The sequence below is a fragment of the Taudactylus pleione genome, unplaced genomic scaffold (genome assembly GCF_031769625.1).
Source record: "Taudactylus pleione unplaced genomic scaffold, aTauple2 ptg000513l, whole genome shotgun sequence".
NCBI lineage: Eukaryota > Metazoa > Chordata > Amphibia > Anura > Myobatrachidae > Taudactylus > Taudactylus pleione.
In genome coordinates this window covers 5,443,023-5,458,238 of record NW_028284915.1, presented here as the reverse complement: position 1 = coordinate 5,458,238, position 15,216 = coordinate 5,443,023, and the positions used below count along the sequence as shown (strand labels likewise).

Here is a 15,216-nt window from a genome sequence, read left to right as displayed (position 1 = left end):
AAGATTGTATCCCACAACATTGGTGACAAGCTACAGTTGTCAACATCTTTCTTTTAATTAATATGCTACAACTGATAATAAGTTAATTGGCAAATATTGTTTCTGCTGTTTTATGGTGATAAAACAATATTTCACTCATCAGTACAGTAACTCCATGACACTGTGGGTTAATGATTTTGCACAGAGTGATAACATTATTACAAAAAGTATACATATGAATATATTTCCAGCTACCTGACAAGTTCAATGGTAGTGAGTAGAGATGTGAGGTCCTACTCTCAACACTTTACAGAAAGAATAAAGTATCCAAGCTAACTATGTGTTAAGAAGAGACCACTGTCATTTGCATTCAAAGTGATGAAAGTAATAGGTCAATCTAAAAAAATATAAATGATGAAAAATAGTTTTCAAATACAAAAATGGAGTGACACACTATTAAAAAGGAATATAGAAACAATAATCAATCTTGAAGTACTTTAAATATAAAGTGCTTATATAATAAATAGAATGCAATTTCCTTCAACCACTTAGTACTGTAGCTTTGGACAGATTATTCAATGTCAATGTACACAAAACATTGGACCTGGTTTGTGGAGAGCCAGCTTGCATAAACATTTAGATTTGATATATAAAACACTCCAACATTCCAAGATTATTTTAACTTCTAAATGTTCTAAACATCTTGCAAAAAGATAAAATAAAATAAACGTATTAAATTAAAAAGCTCAATGATGTCACCATTATGTGCACATAAAAGATTTGTAATGTCAGGTGACTGCAATCCACTATCACCCAATATCATTCTGCCTGAAACCAGGACAAGTAGAAATTTGGAGTTGGTTGCTACATTTAGCCATGTTTGAGATTGTACAACTGTGTATTAGGGACCCCCTGCCACACTGCTGCTCACCTTCCTATTGCGTGTACTTGTGCTGAATTATTGGAGGTTTTAAATGACCTCCACCAGTCATTACTTAACTCAGCCCAGGTAACTGCAATAGAAAAAGAACTCTGAAATCTGGGGACAGAAGATTGTGTACTGTTTAGAATGGGTCATGTAGAAGGCTAGAAAAATCACAAAGAAAAACATGGCAATAAGTACAGTATTACACATTATATATGATCTACTGTAGGGAAAAGACTCCTTCAAAAATGAACACTGGAAAAATTATCTAAATATACCTAGCAAAAGTGCATTTATCTGGAAAATGTCAACATATACATACATTGCTGAGTTTATACATCCATGTTTGCTCTCATGTTAATACTGTATACACATTTATAAACACCTCTGCTCTGTGCCATATGCACCCTTCTCTATGATGTTGTAAAACCAGGCAGAGATGAAAGCTTGTCATAAAATAAAAAACAATGCAAAGTGACATTTATAAATACATCATTCTCTGTGCTGCTGGGTGCCAGCTCATTCGTATCACACAATGTGATTAACATGTTCTAAGCTAAACAATATGACAGCTTGAGCCTGAGCTCAATTCTTAGTGGAGCCTACAGGGTTATTCTAGCTTAACTGGGAAGTTTGCAACTTCATCTGTGTAAATGGCTAATAGAACCAAGAGATACATTTAATTGCACTTGTCACTGGATGTGTGTCCACTCAGTACTTACATACATACTGTCACACACACACTCACTGTCTCTCAATACATACATATTGCACACACACAATGACAATTATTTTATATGTTTAACATACAATATACATGTGACACAGTAGCAAACATATGTATGTATATTAAGATCAATCATGGTATAAAACATAATTACTTTACATTGGCATAACATAAAGTGGTCGTTTCCATGACTTTGGTAATTAATTTACAATATATATAGTATTTTTTCAGATCATATTAATAATATTCATTTCCTCAAGCTATGCCGAAGTAACAAAGCGACTGATATTTGAGAAGATGTCATGTGCATGAGAATCTTACCTTAGTGCATCCAGCCTGTACGACAGAAGTGTGCAGGTGAGAATGTCTCCGTGTGAGGCAGATAAGCTATTATATAAGGTGCAGTATGCACAGCAAGCTACTGGCAGCCAGCTGAGCTGAATCTCACAAGCAGGGCTGAGACTCATTTTGATAGAACTATAAATTGGCTACCGCTATTCTACTGAGACAAAATGACCAATACAATGGAAAACTCTCAAATTGTAGACATTAATAGTTCTGCAAACACAACATTCAGCAGAAAGATGCCTCCTGGAGGTTTGTGCATATAACTATGTGCATTACTATGGCAATTTCTACCTGAGTGCAGAATACTGTATGGAAACATGGCTCACTTACAGAGATATTTACTTTACCTGTACAGAAAAAGTCAGCAAGCTGCAGAGTGACAGATGCCAAGGTGAGAGAATGTTCCCTAGTAACAGAATAGAGGTAAAAGCACTGTACCTTGCTAAGATTCCTGCTCCTTCTTCCTGCACATATTAATGAGGGATCTAAGGAATAAGAGATGGGTAATGCATGTAGGGAAAGGGAAAAGAGAATGGGGCATAGCTCCAGTTATTTCACTGCCTGAGACTGTAAGATTGTGGAAGATGAAGCCAAGCCCCTTTACAGCTCAGCTCCACCTCCTCCTAACATCATCACATGCTGATCTGCAAATGCAGACTACAAAGCCATCACCTTCACATTACCCATCTGGGGGTGTGTTGCTTAGTAATCCTGAGAGAATTGCAATTAGATATAAAACCACAGGAAAAAATTCTGCTTGAGCTGACAACAGCTCTGAAGTGTGTGGAAGTTTGATTGCCAAGCAGCTTACATGTCCCTGTAGTTGTGATACATCTGCGGGTCACTGCCCCCTGGTGGCTGGATACACTTATCGCTTTCATATCGGAATACAGTGAAGCTGTATAGCTAAGATGTAAATCTGCTTGCTATATTCATCAACAACAGTGCAACACTTGCCAATCCGAGGCCGGCACAAACTGTTAGCACTATACAATAGTACATTATTCTATAGGGTACTATGTTAGTATGCATAACAACTTCCATTTTGTACACAGTATACAGGCAGTGAAATTATCAACTTTAGTGTATATGAAGCACTGACATGCCAGCACAACTGGGGGAGGGAGGGGGAGAGAGAGAACAGCTCATCACAATTCGGGATTTCTATCTCCAAGACTACTGTGTATCATCCATCTTCTTTTAAAATGATCATGTAATAGGATATGTTTCTTATTTAGCATTACGATGTAATTCAGATCTGTAAGAGAATGCCTAGCCTCAGGCTAATTCACCCTAAAGTACCATTGCCCATTCTACTCACTCAGCTCAATAATTGCACTTCAATTATTCGTGGAAATCACAGCCAACATTTTCGTTAACAATTAAACCACAGACGATTTTACAAAAAGGTACAATATTAAAGAAAGGAAATTAATTTGACCCTCAACTGATTTCCTATTCATATGACAAAAAGACAAACACATGAACATAGATACCGATGAGCACTCGTACCAAGCAAAGACAGGTGTCTGAAATACTCCAGTCCTCAAGTCCTCACTTGCTGAAAATCCACATAAAGATTCTATTTTCACCATGTTATATACAGTATAACATTTACTTTATACTCAATTGTTTATCTGTTTAAAACGTATGCACAGTGATCATATGGCAGAAAGGTACAATTCTGAGAGTTCCTCCCCCCTAGGATCCCACTGCTCACCTATCCATCACAAGGTTACAGCTGTCAGGATCATTACAGAAGAATGACATACCTCTATAGGACTCATTAACTGCATCACCAATGCTCTCTGACTGTACACCATGCCATGGCACTGTAATATGATTGTGGCAACGTGTCACTGTATAGTTACTGTGCCTCACCAATGCTCACTGACTGTACACCATGCCAGGGTAATGTAACACATGACTGTGACAATGTGCCTCACCAATGCTCACTGACTGTACACCATGCCAGGGTAATGTAATATATGACTGTGACAATGTGTCACTGTATAGTTACTGTGCCTCACCAATGCTCTCTGACTGTACACCATGACATGGCACTGTAATATGATTGTGGCAACGTGTCACTGTATAGTTACTGTGCCTCACCAATGCTCACTGACTGTACACCATGCTACGGTAATGTAACATATAACTGTGACAATGTGTCACTGTATAGTTATTGTGCCTCACCAATGCTCACTGACTGTACACCATGCCAGGGTAATGTAATATATGACTGTGACAATGTGTCACTGTATAGTTACTGTGCCTCACCAATGCTCTCTGACTGTACAGCATGCCAGGGTAATGTATTATATGACTGTGACAATGTGTCACTGTATAGTTACTGTGTCTCACCAATACTCACTGACTGTACACCATGCCAGGGTATTGCGAGCAGGGCCCTCTTACCCTTATGCATGTCTTTTATGTATGTATGTTGTTTACAACCCAGTATAATGTTAATGTTGATTCAAATTGTAAAGCGCGATGGAATTTGCTGCGCTATATAAGAAACTGTAAATAAATAATAAATAATAATATATAACTGTGACAATGTGTCAGTGTATAGTTACTGTGCCTCACCAATGCTCGCTGACTGTACACCATGCCAGGGTAATGTAATATATGACTGTGACAATGTGTCACTGTATAGTTACTGTGCCTCACCAATGCTCACTGACTGTACACCATGCTACGTTAATGGAATATATGATTGTGGCAACGTGTACTGCTACTCTGCCTCACTAATTCTCTCTGATTGTACACACTGCCATGGCACTATAATACAGTATATGGTTCTGGCAATGTGTCACTGTACAGCTACTGTACTCTTCCACACCAATGCTCTCTGACTGTACACCATGCCATGGCACTGTAATATATGACTGTGACAACGTGTCAATGTACAGCTACTGTGCCTGACCAATGCTCTCTCACTGTACACAATGCCATTGCACTGTAATATATGATTGTGGCATCATGTCAATATACAGCTACTGTGCCTCACCAATGCTCTCTGACTGTACACCATGCCATGGCACTGTAATATATGACTGTGACAACTTGTCAATGTACAGCTACTGTGCCTGACCAATGCTTTTTAACTGTACACAATGCCATGGCAGTGTAATATATGATTTTGGCAATGTGGCGCTGAACAGATACTGTATTTCACTAATGTTTTCTGACTGTACATCATGCCAGGGCAGTGTAATATATGACTGGCAACCTGTCACTGTACAGCTACTGTACCTCACTAATGATTTCTGACTGTACATCATGCCAGGGCAGTGCAATATATGATTGTGGCAATGTGTCACTGTAAAGCAACTGTACCTGATGTAGGGATATTGGTTGCTGCTTTCAGCTGAATCAAAAACACATATTAATACACATAATAACCTTGTCCTACTTTGAGCAATGTCCCCTTGGGATTGTGTTGCCAGGAAGATATGTGTCATTCACAAATTTTTACAGTCTTTTTTCAGTGCGGGGCTGCAGGGAACATAGTGAGTTGATCATATACTACAGGCTCTATACTATTGAGTAATAGCATTCCAATCCAGAAATAATACATCACATTGTACTGTGCATCTATTTATTAGCAGTACTGAAGAGCTATTAAGTGGTCATCCTGTGTAAACATATGGTATGCTTTAGATAAGATGTATCGTGGTATACAAGAGGTGAAGTATTCCTAATGACAATGATCTTATTGATATCACTAGCATAGTATACACACACAAGTTAGGCAGAAAAATCTTTTATGTCATGTATACACGTTTGCAGTCTATATTAAAGCAACACTGGGATCAGCCACCAGGGGGCAGTGACCCGCTGATACACAACAGGGACATATACAGTACATTGCTGGCTATACAAACTTCCCCAAACTGCTGCTGTCAGCTTCAGCACCATTTTATCTGAGCTTTTCTATAGACCTGAATGTGTCTCAGGATTACTCAGCAGCACAGCACAGACAGGTAATGTGCAGGTGATGTGGCTGCAGCCAGCAGTGCTTTGCAGATCAGCATGTGATGTGTGTGTAAGGTGGATGCCAGCTATAAGGGGCGTCTCTTAGTGAGCCACAGTCTTTGCAATCTCAGGCAGAGTGATAACTGGAGCTATGACCCATCCTCTGTCTCTTTCTTCACATGCTTTGTCCATCTCTTACTCCAAACATCCATTATTTATCAATACAGCAAGCTGAGACTGACATCCAGACAAGGTACAGTATCTTTATTCTTCATCATTACTAGATAAATACTTACTAATTGTTGCATTTTCACTGTAACTGTACGAAATAATATTGATTTGCATCTTGCAACTTTTTGTGAACAGCTAAGTAAAACAATTTCAGGACTCATCTGAATCTACCCTGTGACAGCTATGGACAATCTCGTCCATACACCCTCAGTATAAGGTGCTAGGGGAAGATCTGTCATTGAAACCTATGGCTCTTTGTCTAAGTGGAAATTTGACTTGGTCCAGGGCATTAGCAGTAATTACAGTGGTCATTTAAAGTATTTGTGGTTTCTCTCCAGCCTTTCTCTGCTTACTACCCCTGTAATATTGTACCGAATGTTTGCTTGTGTAAGGGATGGGTTACAGCAGAATATAGCTATCACACCTCAAACCCACTAAATTCAATGTAACGGTACGACTAGAATTGTTCATAGTTCTCTACTTTTTCTTCCATTTCATATGACGCAAACACATTGGTAGAATGTTAAAAGTTTTTCTTAGTCTAGCCCATAAAATATTAATATATGCGTAGTTCACCTGCTTAGAGCCTTTAAACTGATTACTAGTCACAAGACATACAATATAAATATATATATATATATATGTGTGTGTGTGTGTGTGTATATATATATATTTATATATATGTGTGCGTGTATATATATATATTATATATAAATATATATATATATATATATACTGTATACAATATGTCTTTAGTTTTACCTAACAATTTCACCTATTGTATTCTATACATGCCTGCTATTTAAGTTCCAGACTTTAAATTTCTAATAAGTTGGTAATAAATGAGCACCCAATTAAATGCAGTATATTAAATTTAAAAGAAAATTCTTTTCAAAAGCAGTTCTAGCACGTTTCTCCTTATACACTTTTACATTTGTCTTTAAATTTATGCTCATCATTGATCTCATGCACAGAAGTTTTTGAACTATTACATCCGTATACATGTTATCATCAAAACTTTACATAGAGGGGTGAATATCAATGGGTTTAAACTTTACAGTATTGTATTTTGCTGTGATGAGAATCGGCTGCTTACCAGTAGCACAGAGTACGGTACGGTAAAAGAAAGGTTAAATAAAGTATTAATGCTGCTTTGCTTACTATGTTGTAACATATTTTGTTATCACACAAGTTTATGTGATACAAAGCTGTACAAATAAGGTCAGCTGTTGTGTGACATTGTGCATCTATTTTTCTTTGGGAAATGAGTGTTATAGCTCATCTAGATATTGGCAGCCTGAGGGGTATCGGGGGAAGTGACAAATGCTTGGTGAGAAAAGAGGAGACAAGGCCAAGATTTTAATATTGAATCTCCAAGTTTTCTATTCATTAAAATATTCCTATTCCATCTTTATACAGAGTTTGCAATTGAACGTATAATATAAATATGACATTTTGTGGATATGCATTTGGGCTATGTGCACTAATCCATTATGCATGTTGCAGTATTTTAGAAGGAAATGTCCGGGCTGTAATGAATGAGGGGGAAATAATAAAGTGTTGTAGAAAAGACTTAGAAGTGGCAATGTTCCTGCTACTCCCATGTACACTTTCATCTGGACAGACAGTCCCACAGAAGGTTAAATACAGTATTTTTGCACACGGTTGAATATTCTGTAAATGTCCTTTCTGAAAGTCAGATGGAGATGGTGCATGTCATACCTGACACCTATCCTGATTGCAGCAGAACAGTGTAGAGTTTCACCCAAAGATGAGTATTCAGGTGAGAATTTGGGTAAGGTTTGGGAGGATCAAGGATAGGGTTATTTTGTCCTAAATCTAAATGTCACAATGGGCAGTATGCACATATTTATCTGTACAGTTACAGTTTAGCACTGATTTATTTTGGCCAAGCAATAGGCCCCACAAAGTGCTCTCTTTTTTAGCATCACAAATATATAATTACTACCGAGTCATGTTTACATGTAGAATACACTACTACTCATACATTTCTATAGAAATGGTATGAATATACAGTTAACACTATACAGTAGTGATGCACATAAAAAAACATCTCTACACTAAAATATATAATATTTGCTGGCAAGATCTTTGCGTGGAAAAAAAATCTAGGTAATGTAATTAAATGCAGAAAATACTGGGGCAAGAAGTACTTCTATACCTGCCCACTGAGTGGAAACATTACGGACTTCCTTGTACATGTGGATAACTCATTTATATTTAGATTTTCACTGGAGGCAGAAAACTACACAGCCAGGCATTCCTGATACAACAGTGTGGGGCACCAAGTTTTCACCTTAACCACTTAATTGCCAATTTATTTTACCAAATCACCTTCAAAGATTGATGATTTGTTTTATATAATTAAGTTCAAATTCTATTTTTAAAAATTACTTAAAATATTTTATTGAAAAAAAAACTGTGCCTAGTGGGTGTCCCGCACCACCCCATGTCCATAGGCCCCTATAGTAAAATTATCACCCACTACCATAGGCAATAGATTCCCCCCCAATATCAATTGTTCCCCATTAACATTATACCCCTATGCCCTAGAGGCAATATACCCCAGTTGTGTGACCTCCCCAAGCCCCAGTGTTCTAGGTCCCCATTTTTGCAGCCCCCCCTCCTCCCCCAGTGACCAGTGTCATTTTTTAACTAATTTAAAATTCTTCTATCCCCCATATTTCTTTAAGTGAGGCATTACACCAGTGTAAATAGGGAACCCCTGTGAATTTGTCCCTCCACCCCCTGGGGTACTTGCGCCTCCCCTGCAGAACGCAGCAGAGTGTGCGTCAGGAGGGACTAATGATCAGTTCCTCCTGTTTCAGGTGATCTCTAAGTTCCCTACTCGTACTTTGGCCCCTGGTGCATGCACTACAGAATGCCGTTCACACAGCATTTTGGGGCACGATTCCAGCACTGATGCCAGGAGTCACAGAAAGCATCATCACTGCCAGGGCTGCCGGGGAGTCAGAGAAATCTGTTCTGTACATGTGCAGAACAGATCTCTTTAAAAGCTGTGGGACTTAGCGGGACAGCACGCTCGTTTCGGATGAGACCATGTCAGCTAAAGCCCAGCTGGCTGCGGTCACATCACATGCAACCATGCCAGTTAAGTGGTTAAGTAAATATAGTTCAAATGAGTGGTCTGTTAGTGTAAATATGTATTAGACACTGATATGATCAAAATATATCACAAGCAATATATATATTTAGACATTTAAAATATAAAAAAAAAATTAATAGATGGACTGAAATAAGTCCCACTGAGTTGGTATTTATAGATATCTTTTGTACTGGTGTTGAGGACCGTATGCACAGTGCTCCAATATGTTCTCCGTGAGCAATGGTGCCAATATTGGAGAGCCCCAATGGATTTCTAACTGACCCTGAACTGGCACTACCTTAGTCTCCTGTTGTGCAGCGTCAGATGGGATTAGCAGCGGGCAAGCTGCCAGGCAGCCAGTGATGATGTCACTAAAGATGGCTTCTGTTTTTAAAGTTCTCTTGCAAGCATCTAATGTGTTTCTACCAGTGGCATAACTAGGTTATTTGGAGAGCAGGGCAAATGTAAAAATGGAGTTCCTACACCCACCTCTATGTGCGCGCGCCGCAAAAAAATGGGCGTGGTCACTTAAAAATGGGGCGTGTCTACATGACACACACCCCTTTATCGCCACTGTGAACATTCCTTTTCATATGCACCTTAACCCCAGTAGTGCTTCTTATACAGTACCCCCAGTAGTGCAGGGCCATAGTAGTGCCCCTTATACAGTAGCCCCAGTAGTGGTCCCCTTATGCAGCCCCCCATTAGTTCCCCTTATTCAGTGCCCCCAGTAGTGGTCCCCCTTATGCAGTGCCCCATGTAATGGTCCCCCCTATGAAGTGCCCCCAGTAGTGGTCCCCCTCATATAGTGCCCCCAGTATCAGTCCCCCCAATGCAGTGCCCCCAGTAGTGGTATCCCCTTATGCAGTGCCCTTTATATAGTGTCCCCATTAGTAGTCCCCACTATGCAGTGCCCCCAGTAGTGGTACCTCCTATGCAATGCCCTTTATATAGTGCCCTCAGCAGTAGTCCCCCCCATGCAGTGACCCCAGTAGTGCTCCCCCTTATGCAGGCCCCCAGTAGTGATCCCCCATATCCAGTGCCCCTTATATAGTGCCCCCTGTAGTGGTCTTCCCTATTTAGTGCCCCCAGTAGTGGTCCCCCCAGTGCAGTGCCCCTAGTCCCTTAGATATAGTGCCCCCAGCATTAGTCTCCACCCCATGCAGTGCCCCAGTAGTAGTCCCCCTTATGCAGGCCCCCAGTAGTGATCCCCCTATCCAGTGCCCTTATACAGTGCCCCCTGTAGTGATCCTCCCTATTTAGTGCCCCCAGTAATGGGTCCCCTAGTAGAAAGCCCCTTATATAGTGCCCCCAGTAGTAGTTTCCCCCCAGTAGAGGTTCCCCCTCCCGATGCAGTGCCACCAGTAGTAGCCCCCCCAGTTGTAGTCCCCAGTAGTCCCCCAACCCCAGTAGAGATCCCCCCAGTAATGGTGCCCCCAGTAGTAGTAGTAGCTCCCCCCAATAATGGTGCCCCCAGTATTAGTAGTAGTAGTAGTACTAGTATCCCCCCCAGTAATGGTGCCCCCAGTAGTAGTAGTAGCCCTCACCCCAATAATGGTGCCTGTAGTAGTAGTATTAGTATCTTCCCCCCCATTAATGGTGCCCCCAGTAGTAGTAGTATCTCTCCCCCCAATAATGGTGCCCCCAGTAGTAGTAGTATCCCCACCAATAATGGTGCCCCCAGTAGTAGTAGTATCTCCCCCCACAATAATGGTGCCCCCAGTAGTAGTATTATCTCCCTCCATTCCCCATAGTGCAGACACACAAGTTACACAAAAAAAAAATACACTTACCTGAATCCACGCTCCAGCTCCGGCCACTGCTCCCGCCGTATGTCAGTCCTCCAGGACTGGCGCGCTTTGCATTCTGGGAGAGACGTCATGACGTCAAGACTTCTCTCCCATTACCCACTGCAGGAGCCGGAAGGGAGCCGGCTCTTGCAGTGGGCCTGCAGCAGTCAATGAGAGTCTGTCTGACTCTCATTAGCTGCTGTTTAACACACACATCTCCACCAGCGCTGGCGGAGATGTGTGTGCAGCAGCAGCCAATGAGAGTCTGTCTGACTCTCATTGGCTGCTGATTCACACACACATTGCTGCCGCTCGGCAGTGATGTGTGTGCAGTAGCAGCAGCAGCCAATGAGAGTCGTATGACTCTCATTGGCTGCTGGTTAACACACACATCGCCGCCAGCGCTGGCTGTGATGTGTGTGTTATGCACAGCATGAGCCCACCTGCCACCCTCCTCCTGGCGTTATTGGGCAAGCGCTCAGGGGGAGGGAAGGGGCTCGGCTGTGCAGCACAGGACCGCAGTGGGTGCTACACTGGCTAACTAGGGTGGGCTGGTATCGTGGCCGGCGGCACCCCCCTCCCCCACGACCGGTCCCACAGGGACCAGGGCACATGCCCCGCTCGCCCTGCCCTAGTCACGCCACTGGTTTCATACATCTGCAGATACTTTGTCGAGAATGTTAATTGTTACATTTAAATTATATTTATACTAAAAAAAATGTATTGTTAGTCTATAAAAACCTAGAATCCATTAACCGGAAATGAACATAAAAAGAGTGGTAAGCATGTGCAAGAGAGAATCCATTGGTTTCAGTGAATCCATTTAAAAATTAATTAAATAAATAGAAATGAGTGAAATAATTATTCCATACTGTATAGTGTCTATTCTAATATATGCAGTTATGTTGATACTGCACGTTATGTTTATAGAATAGCATTTAATGCAATATCAATAGTAAGTCCTTGTTGTTTAGAGTCTTTAAAGTGTATATCCATTTTGTTTCACATTTTATTCACAGTGGTCACTAAATCTCCACCTCTCCAATGTGCAGAGACTTCTAGGAAACAGTATCGAGGGCCGTAGCTAGGGTAGTGCGGCAGGTGCCATCGCACAGGGCACCACAGGTCAGGGGGCGCTGTTTGGGCCTGTCAAATTTCTGTTTATTATCATTCTTGCTTGTAGCTTCCTCTTATTTCATCTCCAGCATCTCCTGGTCTCTCCTATCTCTTCCCTGGCCCTTCCACATGAAGCCATGGCCCTTTTTTGGCACAGGGCACCAAAAAGTCTAGTTACGGCTCTGACAGTACCCACAAATTTCATCCATTGTGGACTTTATTATGACATTTGAAAAAGTGTTGGGAAATACTACTGTTAGTGTTTTCAAACTTTTTTTGATGTTATATACAGTATACAGGTTGAGTCTCCCATATCCAAAATGCTTGGGACCAGGGGTATTTTGGATAACAGAATATTCCATATTTTGGAATAATTGCATACCATAATGAAATATCTTCGGAATAGGACCCAAATATACACACAGAATGCATTTATGTGTTATATACACCTTATACACACAGCCTGCAGGTAAATCTATACAATATATTCAATAATTTTGTGGCTCAAACAAAGTTTGTGTACAGAAATGAAATTCATTTATGTTTCATATACACCTTATACACACAGCCTGAAGGTAATTTTATACAATATTTTTAATATTTTGTGCCTTAGACAAAGTTTGTGTACATTGAACCATCAAAAATCAAAGGTTTCATTATTTCAGTCTTGCCAAAAAAATTCTGTATTTCGGAATATTCCGTATTTCGGAATATTTGGATATGGGAGACTCAACCTGTGTATATATATATATATATGAAAAACCATCACCATAGTTACCATTAGCATCCCTGCTAGCGTCCAATCTCAACACATTTGATATAAAACCATACAATTATCAGATGAATCATTAAGCTGTCTTAATCTACATAGTTTATAAATGCATGATGCTGGTAAATTTATGAGCAATATCTAAACAAAGGTTAAGGTTCCGTTTTATTTATTTATAACTTACTAAGCCACCCTCAGTAGTAAAAAATCCATGTAAGTTCTTTATATAAAACATCCATACGGAGTAGTTTCATTAAGGCCGTTAGGGTGAATAACTCCCAACCTAGCTATCCATTTCGCTTCACACTGAAGCAGTTTACGTGAACGGTCTCCACCTCTTAGAGATGGTACAATGTGGTCGATCATCCTATATCGGAGACTGCTTAAAGGGTGGCGTATTTCATAGAAATGACTAGCAACTGGTTGCTCACTCTTACCTGTTACTAAGGCATTCCTAATAGGTGAACGATGTGCTGCCTTCCACTCCTTAAATTTGCGCTCAGTCTTTCCGATATAGGATAATCCACACGGACATAGAATCTGGTATACAACAAAACTTGAATTACAATCAAGCAAATTACGAATTTGAATATTCTTTCCAGTCTGAGGGTGATTAAAAGAGTCGCCACAAATAAGGAATTGGCAGGTGACACATGTACACCTGATACAACCCAACTTCCTTTGTTCCAAGCCAAATTTCTTATTTGTACCTGCTATGTCAGCTTTGACTAGATAATTGCATAAGTTTCGGCCCCGTGAGTAACAAGGCATTAAATGGATTTAATTTTCCATCTGAAACAATCAAGGGCCAGTGTTTTTTTACTGATGCCATTGATCAAAGGGGACCTGACATTAAACCTATTAACCCAAGGGAACTTAGTGCTAATATTGGAATCAGAGGGTTTCTTACTTAATAACTTTTCCCTATCTAGATCCAGTGCCCTGGATTTAGCTTCTAATAGGGTTGTTAATGAATAACCCCAATTGATGAATTTGTCAATAAGTTCATCTATTTGTTCCGCTGCTTTCCCTCTATTGCTGTTAATTCGGTAGATACGGACCATTTGGGAGTATGGTAACCCTCTTATTAGACTTTTAGTGTGACAGCTATGTGCTTGCAACAAATTATTGCGATCCATTGGCTTGGAATAAACCATGGTAACAATGTTGCCTTCCTCAATGCTTACTTTAAGTTCTAAAAAATTTCTTTCACGTTGATCAATAGAAAATGTGAATTTAATTGAACCTTCTTTTTGGTTATATGCTTCAATCACAGCTATGACAGTTTTCTCATCTCCGCCCCAAATTACAAAAAGATCATCTATAAAGCGTGTAAACATTAATATTTGATCACTGATCCCTGTATCATTGAAAAATAAATCTTCCTGTATTGCAAACATGAAAATATTAGCATAAGCAGGGGCTGCGCTAGAACACATAGTGCAGCCTTTAACCTGCATAAAAAATTGTTTATCATAGAGGAAGAAATTATTAGTGAGTATTATTTCAAACAACATCAAAATAATCTCTATTTTAGCCTCAGAAAATATACCACTTTTCATCAAAATTTTTTTAACAGCTATTAAACCTAAATCATGAGGTATGGAAGTATAGAGACTAAAGACATCTATACTTGCTAACCAGCAACCTTCCGGTATTTTAGCAATAGAATTAAATTTGTTTAAAAAAGTTGTAGTGTCCAAAAGGAAACTTTTCTCTTTCTGAATTAAAGGCTATAGTAAAGAGTCCAAAAATACTGATGTTGGTTGCAGTAACGACACCCGGGCAGAGATTATTGGTCGACCGGGGGGTGGGTCCAGATTTTTATGGACCTTCGGGATGGTATAAAATAGCGGAGCCAACGAGTATGCCGGATTAAGAATGTCCATCATTTGGACTGTAATAAAACCCATATCCACAGCTCTTAATAGGACTTCCTTGAGACGTTTTTTACATAACCTAGTAGGGTCTCTATCTAATTTATTATAAACTTGTTGATCCAACAAATGGTGATTTACCTCTTTTTTGTAGTCCTTGATCGCCCCTCCCTTATGCGCCGGACGGATAACTAAATCATCATTTTTTGATAATGATTCCAATGCCTGGCATTCTAGTATCGTCAAATTTGGGTGATGATTCTTTTGATTCTTCAATCCTTCTTGTACCTCATATTCCATTATGTGTATGAATGTTTTAATACTTAAATTGTTTGACAATGGA

The 15,216-nt window shown here is 40.0% G+C and overlaps 2 protein-coding genes across 3 annotated transcripts in view; one reads left to right on the top strand and one right to left on the bottom strand.

The window, feature by feature from the left end:
- Positions 1–2,503, bottom strand: part of NPY1R (neuropeptide Y receptor Y1) — an 84,042-nt gene extending 81,539 nt beyond the window's left edge. Inside the window, exon 1 of the mRNA XM_088450279.1 lies at positions 2,418–2,503. The gene's annotated coding sequence lies outside the window, so the exon portion shown is untranslated. The remainder of the gene's footprint in view (positions 1–2,417) is intronic.
- A 3,437-nt stretch (positions 2,504–5,940) lies between these two features.
- Positions 5,941–15,216, top strand: part of NPY5R (neuropeptide Y receptor Y5) — a 73,398-nt gene continuing 64,122 nt past the window's right edge. Inside the window, exon 1 of one of the 2 annotated variants that reach the window (XM_088450278.1) lies at positions 5,941–5,971. The gene's annotated coding sequence lies outside the window, so the exon portion shown is untranslated. Of the gene's footprint in view, positions 5,972–6,100; positions 6,217–15,216 lie in introns of those variants that run through there. The other variant, XM_088450277.1, reaches the window with a different exon arrangement.